At 40.5% G+C, this 15699-nt stretch overlaps 1 pseudogene; it reads right to left on the bottom strand.

The window, feature by feature from the left end:
• Positions 1-1028: 1028 nt before the first annotated feature.
• On the bottom strand, positions 1029-2416 carry LOC109701343 (serine/arginine-rich splicing factor 3 pseudogene; annotated as a pseudogene).
• Between the last annotated feature and the right edge of the window lie 13283 nt (positions 2417-15699).

Here is a 15699-nt window from a genome sequence, read left to right as displayed (position 1 = left end):
CCCATCTTCAAAATAACCAGAGCAAGATGGGCTGGAGTTGTGGCTCAAGTGGTAGAGTGCCTGCTTTGCCAGTGTTAAGCCCTGAGTTCAAACTCTAGTCTCACTTAAAAAAAATGTATATTACAAGCATATTTACATTGTCATTAAATTTTTTTTTTTTCTTTCACATTTAATTTGTCTACACTATACAGAATGTATTAGGTGGCCTCATTTTGACCCCTTAGAAACTTTTAGGGAAAAACCAGAAAACATAAACATAAGAGCATTTCTAAAGGAATGCTTATTTAATAAAGTGATGTTGAAACAAGGATCTCTTACTGGTTTTCTCACCATTGCTCGTTGTCAGGGTTTCTGATCTTTCTCTTCTGGCTGAGGATACTACCAAGGAGTGATTACATTAAAAAATAAATAAATAAATACAGGGTAAGCCAGGTCCCCATAGCTCATGCCTGTAAGCCTACCTATTTGGGAGGCTCAAATTAGGAGGATCTCAGTTCAAGGCCAGTCCAGGCAAATAGTTTGCGAGACCCCATCCCTAAAAAGTAACCAGAGCAAATTCCCATGCAACACCTCAAATTATAAATGGAAGCAAATTTCAAAACTTTGTGGACATGCTAAAGATAAAAGCCATTTTTTTTATGGGCAAATGATTTTGGATTACAATATACCAGATTGCGGCTTACTTTAAAAATGTTAGTTAAGTACCATGGACCCCAAACTGGCTTCAACCTCTAAATTAGACAACTACTAATAATCACTCAGGGTTACAACCAAAAATTCCCAAGACTCATTCATAGTGCCTTCTCAGTTGTGTTTCTTATAAACTATGTGACCAACTGCTTTCCATGGGTTGAGAACAATGGTAACAGTGGGTTCAACTATTACACAATTATGCTAGTATTTTATTAATTCAAAAGCACTTTACATGAAAATATAAGTATGGCTTCCAATAGGAATGTTATACCTGGACTTGGTACTTACAGATTTTGAGTTTGCAAGGAAACACAGGCTTTCAAGTTAAACAGCAATTTGTAACCAAAACTTTAATCCCAAGGATTCTCACAAAACATATTACAAATGACAGCATGAAAAGAAAATCTTGCACAGTAACTCAATAGTTCAGCTCTACAATGTACCCTTAAACTGGCAGGACATAGGATTTTGAAATCTCAAATTTCCAAATAATGTAACAAGTGTGTGTTCTTATTCATATTCAACAATCACATAAGGAACTTATGACCTAAGCAAAGGTAAACTTTCTTTAAACATCAGATTCTACACCAACTAGGCAACCTCTGCCCAGGGTGAAGACTAGCTAGATTTTTTAAAAACTTCATCTAGTTTAATGGTGCAGCTTTCATCTTTACCTGATGGCTTGTGATCACAGCCGCTTTTTTAAAAGACTGCTTTTACATCTACAGCTGCATTGTTTCTCAGCTATGCAAGAAAGTAAATCTTAGTTCAATTTCTGCCTGTTTTGTTTCTGTAACATTAGCACATCACACTTTAACTGGGCAGGGTTTAGGTTTATTTCAGTCTATGCAAGACTAAAGTTCAAAGCAAATTCAATCTTGCTTAAGGGAACATTGTAAAGTAACATTTCTTGGTATTATGTGCCTCATGTGATCCATGTCAAACCATAGAGTGTTACATTGTTATGTATGTCACTGTTCCAAGAAACAAATAAATTTGAACGGCTAAAACATCTTAAAAATGCACCAAGTTTATGAAGTCTCAAACAAAACGACTTTTCTGTACATACTCCTGTCAAATGAACTTATTTCCTGTACACTTCTCTTGCAAACTGGTCTTCTATTTCCTTTCATTTGACCTAGACCGGCTACGAGACCTAGAGAGGATGGAGACGGTTTGTGATTTCTTTCCCGAGCCAGTGATCTCTCTCTCCTCCTCTCTCTAGAAAGGGACCTGCTCCGGCTGCGAGAGAAGCTTCTCCTTGGAGATCTGCGCCGGGGTGGCGGACTCCTCCTTCCATAATCATCTCGAGGGCGACGACCCCAAGAGGGAGGTGGGCCATGGTTTCCACTTCTTTTCTCACCATTCGATGGTTCCACTCGAACACGGCAGCCACATAAGTGTTCTTCCATCTAGCTCTCGGACAGCATCAGCTGCATCCCGGGGATCCTCAAATTCAACAAAAGCAAAGCCAGTAGGGTCTCTAGCAACCCACACACTTCGCAGTGGTCCATAGTAGCCAAAAGCACGTTCCAATTCAGTCTTGTTGCCATTGTTTCCAAGATTTCCTACATAAGCCTTACAGTCCAAGGGGCAGGAATCACGATGCATTTCGAGATCGTGGGGTAGAAATACCAAGGCTCAAATCCACGCACTGACAGGCCTTCCTCCTCCCCTCCGGCTCAGGTCCCAGAGATGCTCGAGCTCCCCCGGCGTCCACGAAATGGCGGCTGTTTTGCCATTCTTAGGGATAGAAAGAGGTTTGTTGCACAAAGCTTGAAAAACGCAAGTCCCCAACTGTATAATCCCATTTCTGTACAAAAATTAAATTAAAATGCACACGAATAGATATGTATGCACAATTTTTAAACTACGGAGCTGTGCTATATTGTTGTGTAACCTATTTTCTCTCAACATGTACACTTTTCAGGTCATAAGTACACAACTACAACTTTGCTTGAAATTATGCAGCATTCTGTTCCATCTGTGAGGCACATTAAACAAAAAATCGAGACAGGGTCTCTCTATGCAGCCCAGACTGGTCTTAAACTCATAATTACCCTGCCTCAGCTTCCTGAGTACTGGGATTACAGGCATGTACCACTATGTCCAGCTCTGTGAAGCACAATGTAATAAACAATTAATTTATTTGCAAATTTCACTTTTTTTTCCAGGGCTGGGGTCAGACCCAGGGTCTCCTGGGGTCAGACCCAGGGACCTATGCTACACCTCTGAGCTACACCCCAGCCCCATAGCGTGCCCTACTAAGTAGGAACAGGATGAACAGTCCTTTGCACTTGTGCAGTTATCTCCTTCGTGTAGATTGCTCAGTTTGTCATTTGAGAAACCTCTCTGAGTTTTGCATCATCAGCAAATGTGATAGGCCCACCTCCTTTCTTAATTCAAGTAGTTGATAAAAACATCAAACACAAAACACAGACCAAGTGTTGCCTCCTCTATGAAGCTTTCTGTGATGCTTCTCCTAGAACTCAGTGTTCTTTTCTCTGTGCCCCAGTGAGCCTGTTTCAGATTTCTATAGCAAAGCATCTGTAATAGTCTTTTTTTTTTTTTTTCGGTGGCACTGGGGTTTGAATTCAGGGCCTTGTGCTCCCTAGGCAGGTGCACTACCACTTGAGCCACACCCCAGCCTTTCTACATTCTTATTTATTTATCTGCTTTTCCACAGAACCTACTAGACAAAAAAGACTAGCAGAATCAATGACAGATTCCCTCAGGGTACCACCAAGTATTAATTTTTTGGTGGAGTTCAGTGTGTCCATCAAATAACTTTGATCCTTGTTAAGTTAGAGGCTCATGTGCTTTGTTCACCTGTTTTATACAGGCACCATTCCTTTGTTTGATTGCAAAATATACTGATATCTAAAAATGTTTTAAACTCAATGAGTTATAAACTATGGCAAAAGATAAAAGAGCAAACTCTCCCATTACCTTTCGTTTACTATTGCACAGGATGAATGTAGGTAACAATAATGGACTGTGTACTCCAAAGGGCTAGAAAGGAGTCTGAATGTTTTCACCATAAAGAAATGATAGGTGTTGAAACTCTTTCCAATATATAAATTTTTCAAAACATTCATATGCGCAATTTTTATGTTTTCATGTGTCAGTTAAAGAAAAATAATTAATTGAGCATTTTTTTAACAAGCCCTAATCATCACAGGCATAGTATTTGTAGGGAGATTTAGTTATAGTCTCAGCATATTACAGAAAGATCACAAGAGAGGTCTAGCTAAAATGCTAGCAGGGAAGCCAGGTCTGGTGGTGCATTCCTATAATCCCAGCTAGTAGGGAGATGGAGGTAGGAGGATTGTGAATTTCAGGCCATCTTGGGCTACTTAGCAAGACCGTCTCAAAAACCAAAAAAATAAGGATGGGGGAGGTGACTCACACCTATAATTCCAGTGAAGAGGATCTTGGTTCAAGAACAGCTTGCAAATACCACTCTTGGGGATATACCCAAAAGACTGTGACACAGGTTACTCCAGAGGCACCTGCACACCCATGTTTATTGCAGCACTATTCACAATAGCCAAGTTATGGAAACAGCCAAGATGCCCCACCACTGACGAATGGATTAAGAAAATGTGGTATCTATACACAATGGAATTTTATGCAGCCATGAAGAAGAACGAAATGTTATCATTCGCTGGTAAATGGATGGAATTGGAGAACATCATTCTGAGTGAGGTTAGCCTGGCCCAAAAGACCAAAAATCGTATGTTCTCCCTCATATGCAGACGTTAGATCAAGGGCAAACACAACAAGGGGATTGGACTTTGAGCACATGATAAAAGCGAGAGCACACAAGGGAGGGGTAAGGATAGGTAAGACACCTAAAAAATTAGTTAGCATTTGTTGCCCTTAACGCAGAGAAACTAAAGCAGATACCTTAAAAGCAACTGAAGCCAATAGGAAAAGGGGACCAGGAACTAGAGAAAAGGTGAGATCGAAAAGAATTAACCTAGAAGGTAACACAGGCACAGGAAATCAATGTGAGTCAACTCCCTGTATAGCTATCCTTATCTCAACCAGCAAAAACCCTTGTTCCTTCCTATTATTGCTTATATTCTCTCTTCAACAAAATTAGAGATAAGGGCAAAATAGTTTCTGCTGGGTATTGAGGGGGTGGGGGGGAGAGAGAGGGGCAGATTGGGTGGTAAGGGAGGGGGTGGGGGCAGGGGGGAGAAATGACCCAAGCATTGTATGCACATATGAATAATAAAACAATAAAAATTAAAAAAAAAAGAACAGCTTGCAAAAAAATGTAAGGAAGACTTCCCCTCCCTCCTCATCTCAGCAAAGTAACCAGGTGATGGTGGTGCACAACTGTAATCCCAGGAATGAGGGAGGCATGTGTAAAGGGATCGAGGTCTGAGGTTGTCCCAGGCAAAAGAACTCAAGATCCTAGTTACTGAAAAGTAACTAAAGCAAAAAAGGTCTGGGGAGCCAGTGCTGGTGGTTCATACCTATAATCCTAACTACCCAGGAGGCAGTGATCAAGAAGATCACGGTTTAAGGCCAGCCTGGACAAACAGTTCAGGACACCCGCATCTGCAAAATAACTAGAGCAAAATGGACTGGAGGTGTGGCTCAAGCGGTAGAACACTGCTTTGCAAACTCAAAGCCCCAAGTTCAAACCCCAGTCCCCCCTCCACCCGCCACACACAAAGTAAACATGTGGGAGAGCCATGCCCAGAATTGCTGCGGGTTACATTCACCTGGGGGGCTTTGAAAACCCCAACGCTGGGTCACATGAAAGAGCACCCCAAGTGACAAGAATGCTCTGCAGCGTTTGGAAGACATTTCTTAAAAAGAAAGGTAATAGGACTTACACTACCACCTACCAAAAAGACACCATGAAGTGAGAGCAATTGAAACAGCCTAGTGCCCATCACAGGTGAACCACAGACACAAGTGAAATAAAGCCCAGAATGCAGGATATAAATTAAAATGGGTTCAAGAAAGACAGGTTAGTTACTAACAAAATGCAACTGGCAAGCCATTTGAGAAAAAACGGAATTGGATCTCTGTCTTGTTCCATCTGATCAGTTCCAAATGACCCTCCTCTGCCCGCCTCTCCTCCTGCTCCCTCTACTCCACACTTGGCATGCCAGCCAGAGCCTTCTGGAAGCCCATGGTTGCCTCCTGTCTCACTTGAACTCCTCCATGACTTTCTGTCACTTAGAAGGAAATCTGACTCCTGACTGTGCCTTCTGGGCATGGGAAAAGGTGCAGGGTCTTTCTTCAGCCTCCTTTCTGTCTCCCTTCTGCTTCCTCAGCACACACACACACACTGCTCTGTGGGTTCTGGAACATTCCAGACCTTTCATGCAGCAGAAATCCTGCATTGGCTTTCCCTCTTCCTGCTGCTCACAAGACTAATTTCCTTCTGCCTTCAGGTCTCAGATTTAACCTCCCCCACCTACGGGCCTCTCCTAACCTGTCTGTCTAGAACATTCCCCATCCTGTATCCATAACTCCATCACTGAATTTACCTGCACACCTAATTACTGTCTTAGTAGCTTCCCATCATTGATAAATGTTGTGTTTTTCGTTTTTTGTTTTGGCAGCACTGGGGTTTGAACTCAGGGCCTCACGTTTGCAAGGCAGGCGTTCTACCACTTGAGCCACTCCGCCAGCCACGATGTAGTTATTCTTGCCGGGGGGAATAAAAGCATGTGCAGATTTCACAGACATCGCACAACAAAATCCTATGAACCACCGGTGATACTGCTGAGCACAGGCTCCCCAAGACCTTGCGGTAAAGTTTTCTGATGGGGGCTTTGTCTTTAAAGTGAAGGACTGGAGGTGTGGCTCAAGTAGTAAAGCGGTTGCCTAGCAAGGCCCTGAGTTCAAATTCTATTGTCATGAAAACAAAGACCACTTTTTAAAAGTGAATGTGGCTTTTAAAAATTAATAGCCTTAAGAAAACCAAAACAGATATGACTATTTTTTCAGTATACTGCTGTATTTGGGACTACTGCCAGTTTAATTGTTAAGGTTTACTCTGTGTTACACACAATTATTCTGAGTTGTGACCATTTTATCTCTATCTTTAATACTGAGCAGTGTTTTAATCAAAAGACCCTAAAGCCCTTTGATCAGACTCTATTTAAACCTTCATTCAGGTCTTGCAAAAAAATTCTTTCTGATTGCCAAAGTGTATGAACTCAACCTTAATCATCATATAATTAAATTAGAGGATCTTGCCAAAAATTGTAACCTTGAACTCTCTGCCACCCCATTCTTATCAAAGTCCTGTTACGATACATGATATTGATGGTTGATTGCCAGAAAGATAAACGTCCTGCCTAGTCCTAGATGTTCTCAATGTTGTCTGCAACTCAGCCAGGGAATTAGAGGACCAGGTACTTGACTGCCATGTTTTTAACAGCTGTAGGATTATTTTTTCGCAGCACCTATTTTTCAGCTATAAATACCTCATGCATTTAAATTGCACAATCCAACAGTACTTAGGATATTCACAGAGTTGTGTTAGCATCACCACAATTAATTTTAGAAAATTTTTATCATCCCCACACCCTTTAGTGCCACCTCCTCCTAGTCTCCCTACCACGGCCACCACCCCAACTCTCAGCCCCCTGCCCTCAGCAACCACTGATTTCCTTTCCGTCTCTGTAGGTTGGTTTGTTCTGGACATTTCATAGAACTAGGATCCTATAATATGTGGTCTTTGTGCTGGCTTCTTTCATTACTTATAATGAGTCCAAGGTTCATCCATGTTGTAGCATGCATCATTCCTTCTTTTGGCCCAAGAGTACTCCATCATATGACTGGACCACATTTGGGGGTCTCCATCTTTTGGATATTGAGAATAATGTGCCTGGTGACATCATTATATATTATTATTATAGTGTGCCAGTGGCCCACTTCTGTAATCCTAGCTACTCAGGAGGCAGAGATCAGGAGGATCGAGGTTCAAAGCCAGCTCAGGCAAATCGTTTGCAAGACCCTATCTCAAAAAATATCCAACACAAAGCAGGGCTGGTGGAGTGGCTCAAGTGGTGGAGTGCCTGCCTGGCAAGAGTGAGGCCCTGAGATCAATCTCCAGTACCACCACCAAAGAGGGAATAAAGTGACTATGAACAATCATGTACATGTCCTTTTGAGGACATGTGTTTTTTCTTGGATATATAACTAGGAGTGGAATTTCTGGGTCCAACGGTAATTTTATGTTTAATTTTTTGAAGAACTGCAGACCATTTTCCACAGTGGTGACCATTGTCACCAGTGGTGAATGAGGGCTGTGATTTTCCCACATCCTGTCCAAAGCTTGTGACTGTCTGACTTTTTGATTTCAGCCTTCCCATTCTGAGTGATGTGGAGGAGTTTTGACTAAAGTTGTCAAGGGGTTTTTTCCTACCCTTATTGACCACTTCCATTTTGTTTTGTTTTGTTTTGGAGAAATGTTCAGATTATTTGCTCTTTATTTAAATTGAGTTATTGTCTTTTTATTACTGAGTTGTGAGAATTCCTTCTATTTATACCCTGGAAAGAAGTCCCTTATCAGATACATGATTTGCAAATTTTTCTCAGTCTGTGGGCTGGGGATTGAATCCTGTGGGTGGTCTTTTTACTTTCTTGATGGTGTCCTTTGAAGCACTAAAGTTTTTTGTCATTGTTTTGTTTTGCTTTTAGCTTTGTACAAAGTGAGGGGTTTCACTGTGTTATTTTATACATGTATTAATTTGTTTTGATTATAATCTCCTCCTGTATTACTCTTTTTCATCCTCCTCCTCCCACTCTTTTCACAACTTTCTTACAAACTTTTAATATGGGTTTCATTATGATTTTTTCATATGTACATACAATATACTTTGAACATAATCCCAACCTTTTGTTCCCCTTCCATCTCCCTGTCTTCCCCCACCTTTTTTTGCAGTACTAGGGTTTGAACTCAGGTCCTCACACTTGCTAGGCAGGTGTTTACCACTTGAGCCACTCTACCAGTCCCCTTTTTTGTGATGGGTATTTTCAAGATAGGGTCTCCTGAACTATTTATCTGGGTTGGCTTTGAACTGCCATCCTCCTGATCTCTACCTCCTGGATAGCTAGGATTAAAGGCATGAGCCACCAGAGACCAGCCCCCCTCCCCTTTTTTTAAGACCTAGATTTCACATATTAGAGAAAATATGTGATGCCTGTTTTTCTAAGCCTGGCTTATTTTGCTTAACATGATGATTTCCAGTCCATCCATTTTCCGGCAAATGACATAATTTCATTCCTCTTTATGGCTGAATAATATTCTATTGAGTATATGTCCACATTTTCTTCATCCATTCACCTGTTGATGGGCACCTAGACTGATTCCATAACTTGGCTGTTATCAACAGTGCTGTGATAAACAGGGGTGTGCAGGTGTCTCTATCACCTGTTGACTTACTTTCCTTCAGGTATTTGCCCAAGAGTAATATAATACATTTGTATGATAAATCTTTTTTTTTGCTGTACTGGATTTTGAACTCAGGGCTTATACCTTGAGCCACTTCACCAGCCCTATTTTTGTGATGGGTTTTTTTTCAAGGTAGGGTCTCTTGAGCTATTTGCCTGGGCCAGCTTCGAAATGCGATCTTCCTGATCTCTGCCTCCTAAGTAGCTAGGATTACAGGAGTGAACCACTGGTGACCGGCTTGTATGATAATTCTACTTTTGGTTTTTTGAGGAACCACCATACTAATTTCCATAGTGGCCACACTAATGTATGTCCCCACCAAGAGTGTATAACAGCCCCCTTCCCGTCCTCACCAGCATTTGTTTGTTTTCAAATGATAGTTACTGTGACTGGGATGAGATGGAATCTAAGTGTTTTGATTTGCATTTCCTTCACGTCCAAGGATTTTGAACACTTCTTCACGTATTTAGGGCCATTTCTAATTCTTCCTTTGAAAACTGGTCAATTCATTTGCCCATTTATTAATTAAATTATTTGTTCTTTTGGTGTTTAATTTTTTGAGCTCCTTATTTATTGTGAATAGTAATCCCTCGTCAGATGAACGACAGGCTGCTCCCGTTCTCTAGGCTGCCTCTTCGCTCTGATAATTGCTTCCTTTGCTGTGCAGAGCTTTTCGATTTGATGCAATCCTATTTGCCAATTCTTGCTTTTAGTTTCTCAGCTATTGGAGTCCCATGCAGAAGGTCCTTGCCCATGCCTGCAGCTTCAGTTGTCCCGTTTCCTCTAGTAGGCTCAAAGTTTCAGGTCTTGCATCAAGGTCTCTGATGCATTTTTGAATCGATTTTGTACAGGGTGACAGATAGGGGACTAGTTTCATCTTCTACACCATTTGTTGAAGATGCTATCTTTTCTCCATCATGTGTTTTTGGCACCTTTGTCAAAAATAAGGTGAGCATAAATGTGTGGATTCATTTCCGGATCCTCTATTCTGTTCCACTGGTCTTCATAGCTGTTTTTGTGTCAGTGCCATGCTGTTTTTATTGCTATGGCTCTGTAGTATAATTGGAAGCCAGGTGTTCTGATATCTCCAGCATTGCTCTTTTTGCTCAGGATTACTTTGGCTATTTAGGTCATTTGTGCTTCCATCTGAAGGATCATCTTGCTTTTGTTTTTGGTACTTCTGGGAAGAATGTCATTGGACTTTTGATAAGGAATACATTGAATCTGTAAATTGCTTTTGGTAATAAAGTAATTCTCACAATATTAATTCTCACAATCCATGAACATGGGAGGTCTTTCCTTCTTTTACTGTCTTAAATTTGTTTCTTCAGTGTTTTATAGTTCTCATTGTAGACATCTTTCACCTCCTTAGCTAAGTATTTTATTTATTTATTTATTTATTTTGAGCCTATTGTGAATGGAATTGTTTTCCTGATTTTTCTCTTGTCAGGTTCATTATCGATGTATAGAGAAGCTTCTGACATTTGCAAGCTGATTCTCTATTCTTCTATTTTGCTGAAAATCCCAAAAGTTTTTAATTTTGATGAAGTCCCATTTATCTTTTGTTGTTATTTGTGTTTTTGGTGTCATATCTAAGAATCCATGACAAATCCAAGTTCACAAAGATTTATCCCAGGTTTTCTTTGAAAACTTTTCAAACATTATTGCTTTCACTTACCATTAACTCAGCATCTTGAGTTAATTTTTGTATATGGTGTGAAGTAAAATTACAGCTTTATCCTTTTGCATGTGGCTATCCTAGGACTGTTTTCATCAAAGACCATTCAGGCACTGTAAAAAAACAGCCCTGTAGAACGCAACTTTGTGCTTTATTTTCATTTATTTATTTTTGTATGTTGATTTTTTTTTTATTTATTGCAGTACTGGGGTTTGAACTCAGAGTCTTATACATTCCAGGCAGGTGCTGTACCACTTGAGCCATCCTACAGCTCACAATTTGTACTTTGCAGGGATCTGTTGATAACAGTGTCCACTGTATCACAAAAAAATGTCTTTTATGAATATCCACAGAAGAAATTTCCTGAGGCCTGAATTCCTGGATGTTTTATCTTACAGATAGAGTGGATTTGTCTTAACATGGACACTTTGTTCTTTGGCAGCTGAGCTCAGACCTGACTGTGCTGCCATCTCTGTGAATGGTTTATGCCTGACATGGTCACTTTGGGTTTACTACTGCCTCTGATTTCATCTTATTTTCCTATCTCTGTCTTCTTCATGTCTTATTTTCATTCTATTGTATCACATGTACCCCTAGAGCCACCCCAAATCATTTTTGAAGCAAAATGAAGCAGAAATAAGTAAACAAGAATTTCCAAAACTCTTTGATACTTCTTGAATTATGTTTCATACTCTGGCCGTTTGTGAACATAGGCAAACATGTTCACAACATGTTCAAACATGTCTTTGCATGCCCCTCCCTAGGTGAATTCCCTAATGAGTCTTTAAAAACATTATCTAAGGAATGATTGAGTGAATAAATGTGAGTATGAACAAGTGAATTCCTGAGCAAATAGTTGGAGAGTAAGTTTGGCCTAGATGAAGACAGATCAAGAGCTGCTTCTCTGCTTCCATTTCAGGAGCAACAGGAAAAGGCCTGATATTCAATACAGTAACTCAACCGTGCCCTGGATAGGGTTTATAATCCCACCCATCTGAGCTTCCTCCCACTCCAGGAGAGAGCATTATCTGTGTGCCTCTCTCCCACCTGCACCAGACGGAAGCCCTTGAGGGATTACTTAACAACGTGGACTCCTGGGCCTCCCCCAACAGGATGGGAACAGGAGTGGCATTTTAACAGGGACCCCAGTATGCTCTTTTGCACTCTAGAATTTAAACAATTGCCTTGGAATGAGAGCATTTGGGAGGAGCAACATTTTTTTGTGGGTTTTGGTGCTTTATGATCTGGTATGAACGATTTGCATGCAGAGAAAGGAAAAACATGTCAGGACTCCAAAAATATCAATGCAAAAATAGCCAAAGACATGTTTTGTCTTCCAAAAATATATGAACACAATCTAGTTAACATTTTATAAGCTTGAAGAATCAGGTGAGATGGCTTACTTTGTAAATTCCATGAATATTGTTGGCTGATGAGAATAAATAGTTATACCATAAGAAATAAAGACACAGAAAGTGAAACTTCCATAATAAACAAAATTAATTTTAGCAAAACTATCTATAGATTTAAGATGTGTGGTTTGCTTTGAAAGTGGGGTGAGGGTTGTTTTAGCAGCTTTTTACATTGGCACTGGTTCTGAATGGCATTTGCCTGGAGGCCACTGCAACATGTGGACTGAAGGGAAATTGCAGGCAGGTAGCCAAAGTGTCTGAGATTGCACAGAAAGTAGTCCTTCCTTTCTTTCACCTCAGAGAGTGAACCCATGATCTTTTCTGCATTTGAAGATGCATTTTGGCACACTCGTACAGTACTAGTAAATAACACTTAACTGGAAACCCCCATATCTCAGACAGAAACCCAACTTTGCAAATTTTTATTCTTTCCTTATGTCAGCATGGGTCATTCATGTTTTGAAAGCAGCTTCAACAAAATCCCCTGGTTTCAATTTTATTAAGATAACTGTTCCATTCATTCTTTTTGATAAGCCAAACTCATTACCCCAAACCCTGTTGTATATCCAGAGAAATCCAATCCCTTGTGGTGCAGCTGACAGACAGTGCATCTCAGTATACAGAATACTGAAAACACCTGAAATACTTGTGTTTTAGAACCTCCGTAGTGAAACTTGCCTGAACTTTCTCAGAGAAAAGATTAACTTAGTAAGGTTAAATGTCAACTAATAATAAAATAAAAGCTAGATATGGTATGTTAACTAGGATAGGAGAGGAAATAGAAACGGCTTAAATGCTGAGGCATAGTTGAGTAACTTTGTTTCATCCAAATGATAAAGTATTATGAAAGTCATAAACTTTTCAGAGAATTATTTTTATCAACTTGAAAAATCGCTTACACTACACATAATTTTAGGAGAAACAAGTAGGGACTGTGACCTCAATGATATAAATATATTGAACGAAAAAGACCGAGGAAATCGTCAAAATCGTAACAGGGTTTTTCTCTAGTTGTAGAATCTTTTTGTAATTTTCATGTCTCCTTTATATTGTCCTAATTTTTAGACAAAAGTAATGTCAATGAAATGTAAATGATTTACCTCTTAATTTTTTGTTGATTGTTTTTTTTTTCACGCGGTGTGAGTAGCTTTGAAGACGAGGCCCATTAAGGCACTGCATCTTTGGATCTGGTGTCCTGACATAGAGCATCCCCAATCTCCTGACATAGGGATCCCCAATCTCCTGACATAGGGATCCTCAATCTCCTGACATAGGACATCCCCAATCTCCTGACATAGGACATCCCCAATCTCCTGACATAGGGATCCCCAATCTCCTGACATAGGACATCCCCAATCTCCTGGCATAGGACATCCCCAATCTCCTGGCATAGGACATCCCCAATCTCCTGACATAGGACATCCCCAATCTCCTGACATAGGACATCCCCAATCTCCTGGCATAGGGATCCCCAATCTCCTGACATAGGACATCCCCAATCTCCTGACTCGCACCCTGAGGGAAAAGTTCCCGGATGTTCTTGTGCACACGCCCCACCATAGTCAGCTTTACTGAGACGTAAAGGAAATTCACCCAAATTGTAGCTCACGGCTATTTTCTTGAGCCCATCTTGAAAAAAAGAGTCTGAATTCCTGAGTATTGGACTTCCTGTATTAAAAAAGACCTTACCATAATTGTCACTTTGATTTTCAAAAAAACAAGTGAACTTTGCTGAGCTAAATCAAAATAGATTTAGTAAAGTGTTCACGGCAGTGGACCATAAAACATCACGCAGAGCTTCTGCAGGTGATTAAGATACATCGGAGGACCACAAGCGTACCGATGGTGACGACCTGGCGGCCGAAGCGTGATGGCCAATACCCTGCAGCGAGGGATCCACAAGCCTCAGCAGGAGAAAGGGGAGTTGCGCGGTCACGGGCTGCGGCGAGCACGCGCACGCGCATGCGCACTGCGTCGCCTCGCCGGGCGGGGGCGGGGCGTCTCCAGGGCGTCCACGTGTTCCAACGCCACGCCGGCTCGTGCCTGGCCCGCCGTGCGGTTCAGCAACCTCTGCGCTGAGGCTCTGCCTTTTTACGACGGAAGAGGCTGCCTCCCTCCTCTGTCCCAAGCAGGCAGGAGGGTACGGAAGGATCAGAACTAATATGCATCTCCACAGAAGAACATGACATTATAAGATACTGAATGCTGAGTATAAAATTACTCATACCATTTATCAGTTGTGAATCCTTCAATATTGAAAGATACTATGTTTTTTGGAATAAAACACATAATGCAAGCTTTATGAGGGCACAAATGACAACCTGGGAACAACAACTAGACTTAGGGACATTTTATTTTGAAGAAAATATTGGATTTCTCATTATTACATTTGAATATAGGAGAGAAATGTGTTGGATTTGTCATTAATTTTGAGTACAGTTGGTGAAGATTTTACTATTAAATCATATTTTAGTGTTACTGAAGGGATGAAAATAGACAGTGATTGATAAAACAACTAGGAAACATGTTTATGATGAAATATTGGTGATCAAATATTTATGATGAAATGTTTTATATCCAGTAAGAGAGATTTAACCCAGCATTTAAGCATCATTATTATAGGTGTGATTGTTTTGTTTTCTAATATAAGGAGACTCTTGAATTACTTGACCCCTATGGGAATTAGGTCGGCTGTGTAGGATGTTGGATAGTGTTGCTAATACGCCATTTTGTAAAGCAACAGTTATGTTACCTGCATGTTGATTAGTTGCATTATTTAGAATAGTCTTACTATTTTAATTTCATTTTTGTTTTGTAGGGTTATTGATTAAAAAGTATTTATATACTATTTAAAAATAAAAAAAAAAAAAGAACTAATATGCATCAAAGAAGGCAAACGTGAAAAGGTGAAGGCCAAAAATGCACATGAAAAGGAAAGGACGAAAGAGCCCAAATCAAGGAAAGAAAATGAACGAAAGGAGTCAGAACTAATGAAATTCCAAGGCCTATGGAACGGTAGAGATTGGATGAGGAGAGACAGCCTGCCCTACACTGTTGTTGCGCGGGGAGATCGGCCTTGTAACACCTGGTTGCATTTCTGGAAAACGCTAGTTTGATCAGTCAGCAATCACCCAGTGCCTGGGCTAAGTCAGACTTTGGGCTAAACGTTGATGCATGTGCATAGAAACATGAGAACACAAAAATTATGTGAGCTCGGAAGAGAAAGAGCATTTACGGGATTAGATATAGGGTAAGTTAATATTGATCTAAATAGATGTGAGTGGCAGCCTAACGTTATTCAGTGGTGACTCAAGCGAATACTGTATCTCAAACGCAAACACATTGTATTAGATGCCTGGTAAACATCAGGTTGCTTTAAACTGGGGACAGATGGATTTTATTTTTAAAAATAGGGAGACTTTTTTTCTTTTTCTTTTTCTTTTTGGGACAGGGTATTACTATGTTACTCTGACTGGTCTTGA

The sequence above is a fragment of the Castor canadensis genome, chromosome 11 (assembly GCF_047511655.1).
Source record: "Castor canadensis chromosome 11, mCasCan1.hap1v2, whole genome shotgun sequence".
Lineage (NCBI taxonomy): Eukaryota > Metazoa > Chordata > Mammalia > Rodentia > Castoridae > Castor > Castor canadensis.
The sequence above is the reverse complement of the archived record's forward strand: the minus strand, read 5'-3'. Positions and strand labels throughout refer to the sequence as shown.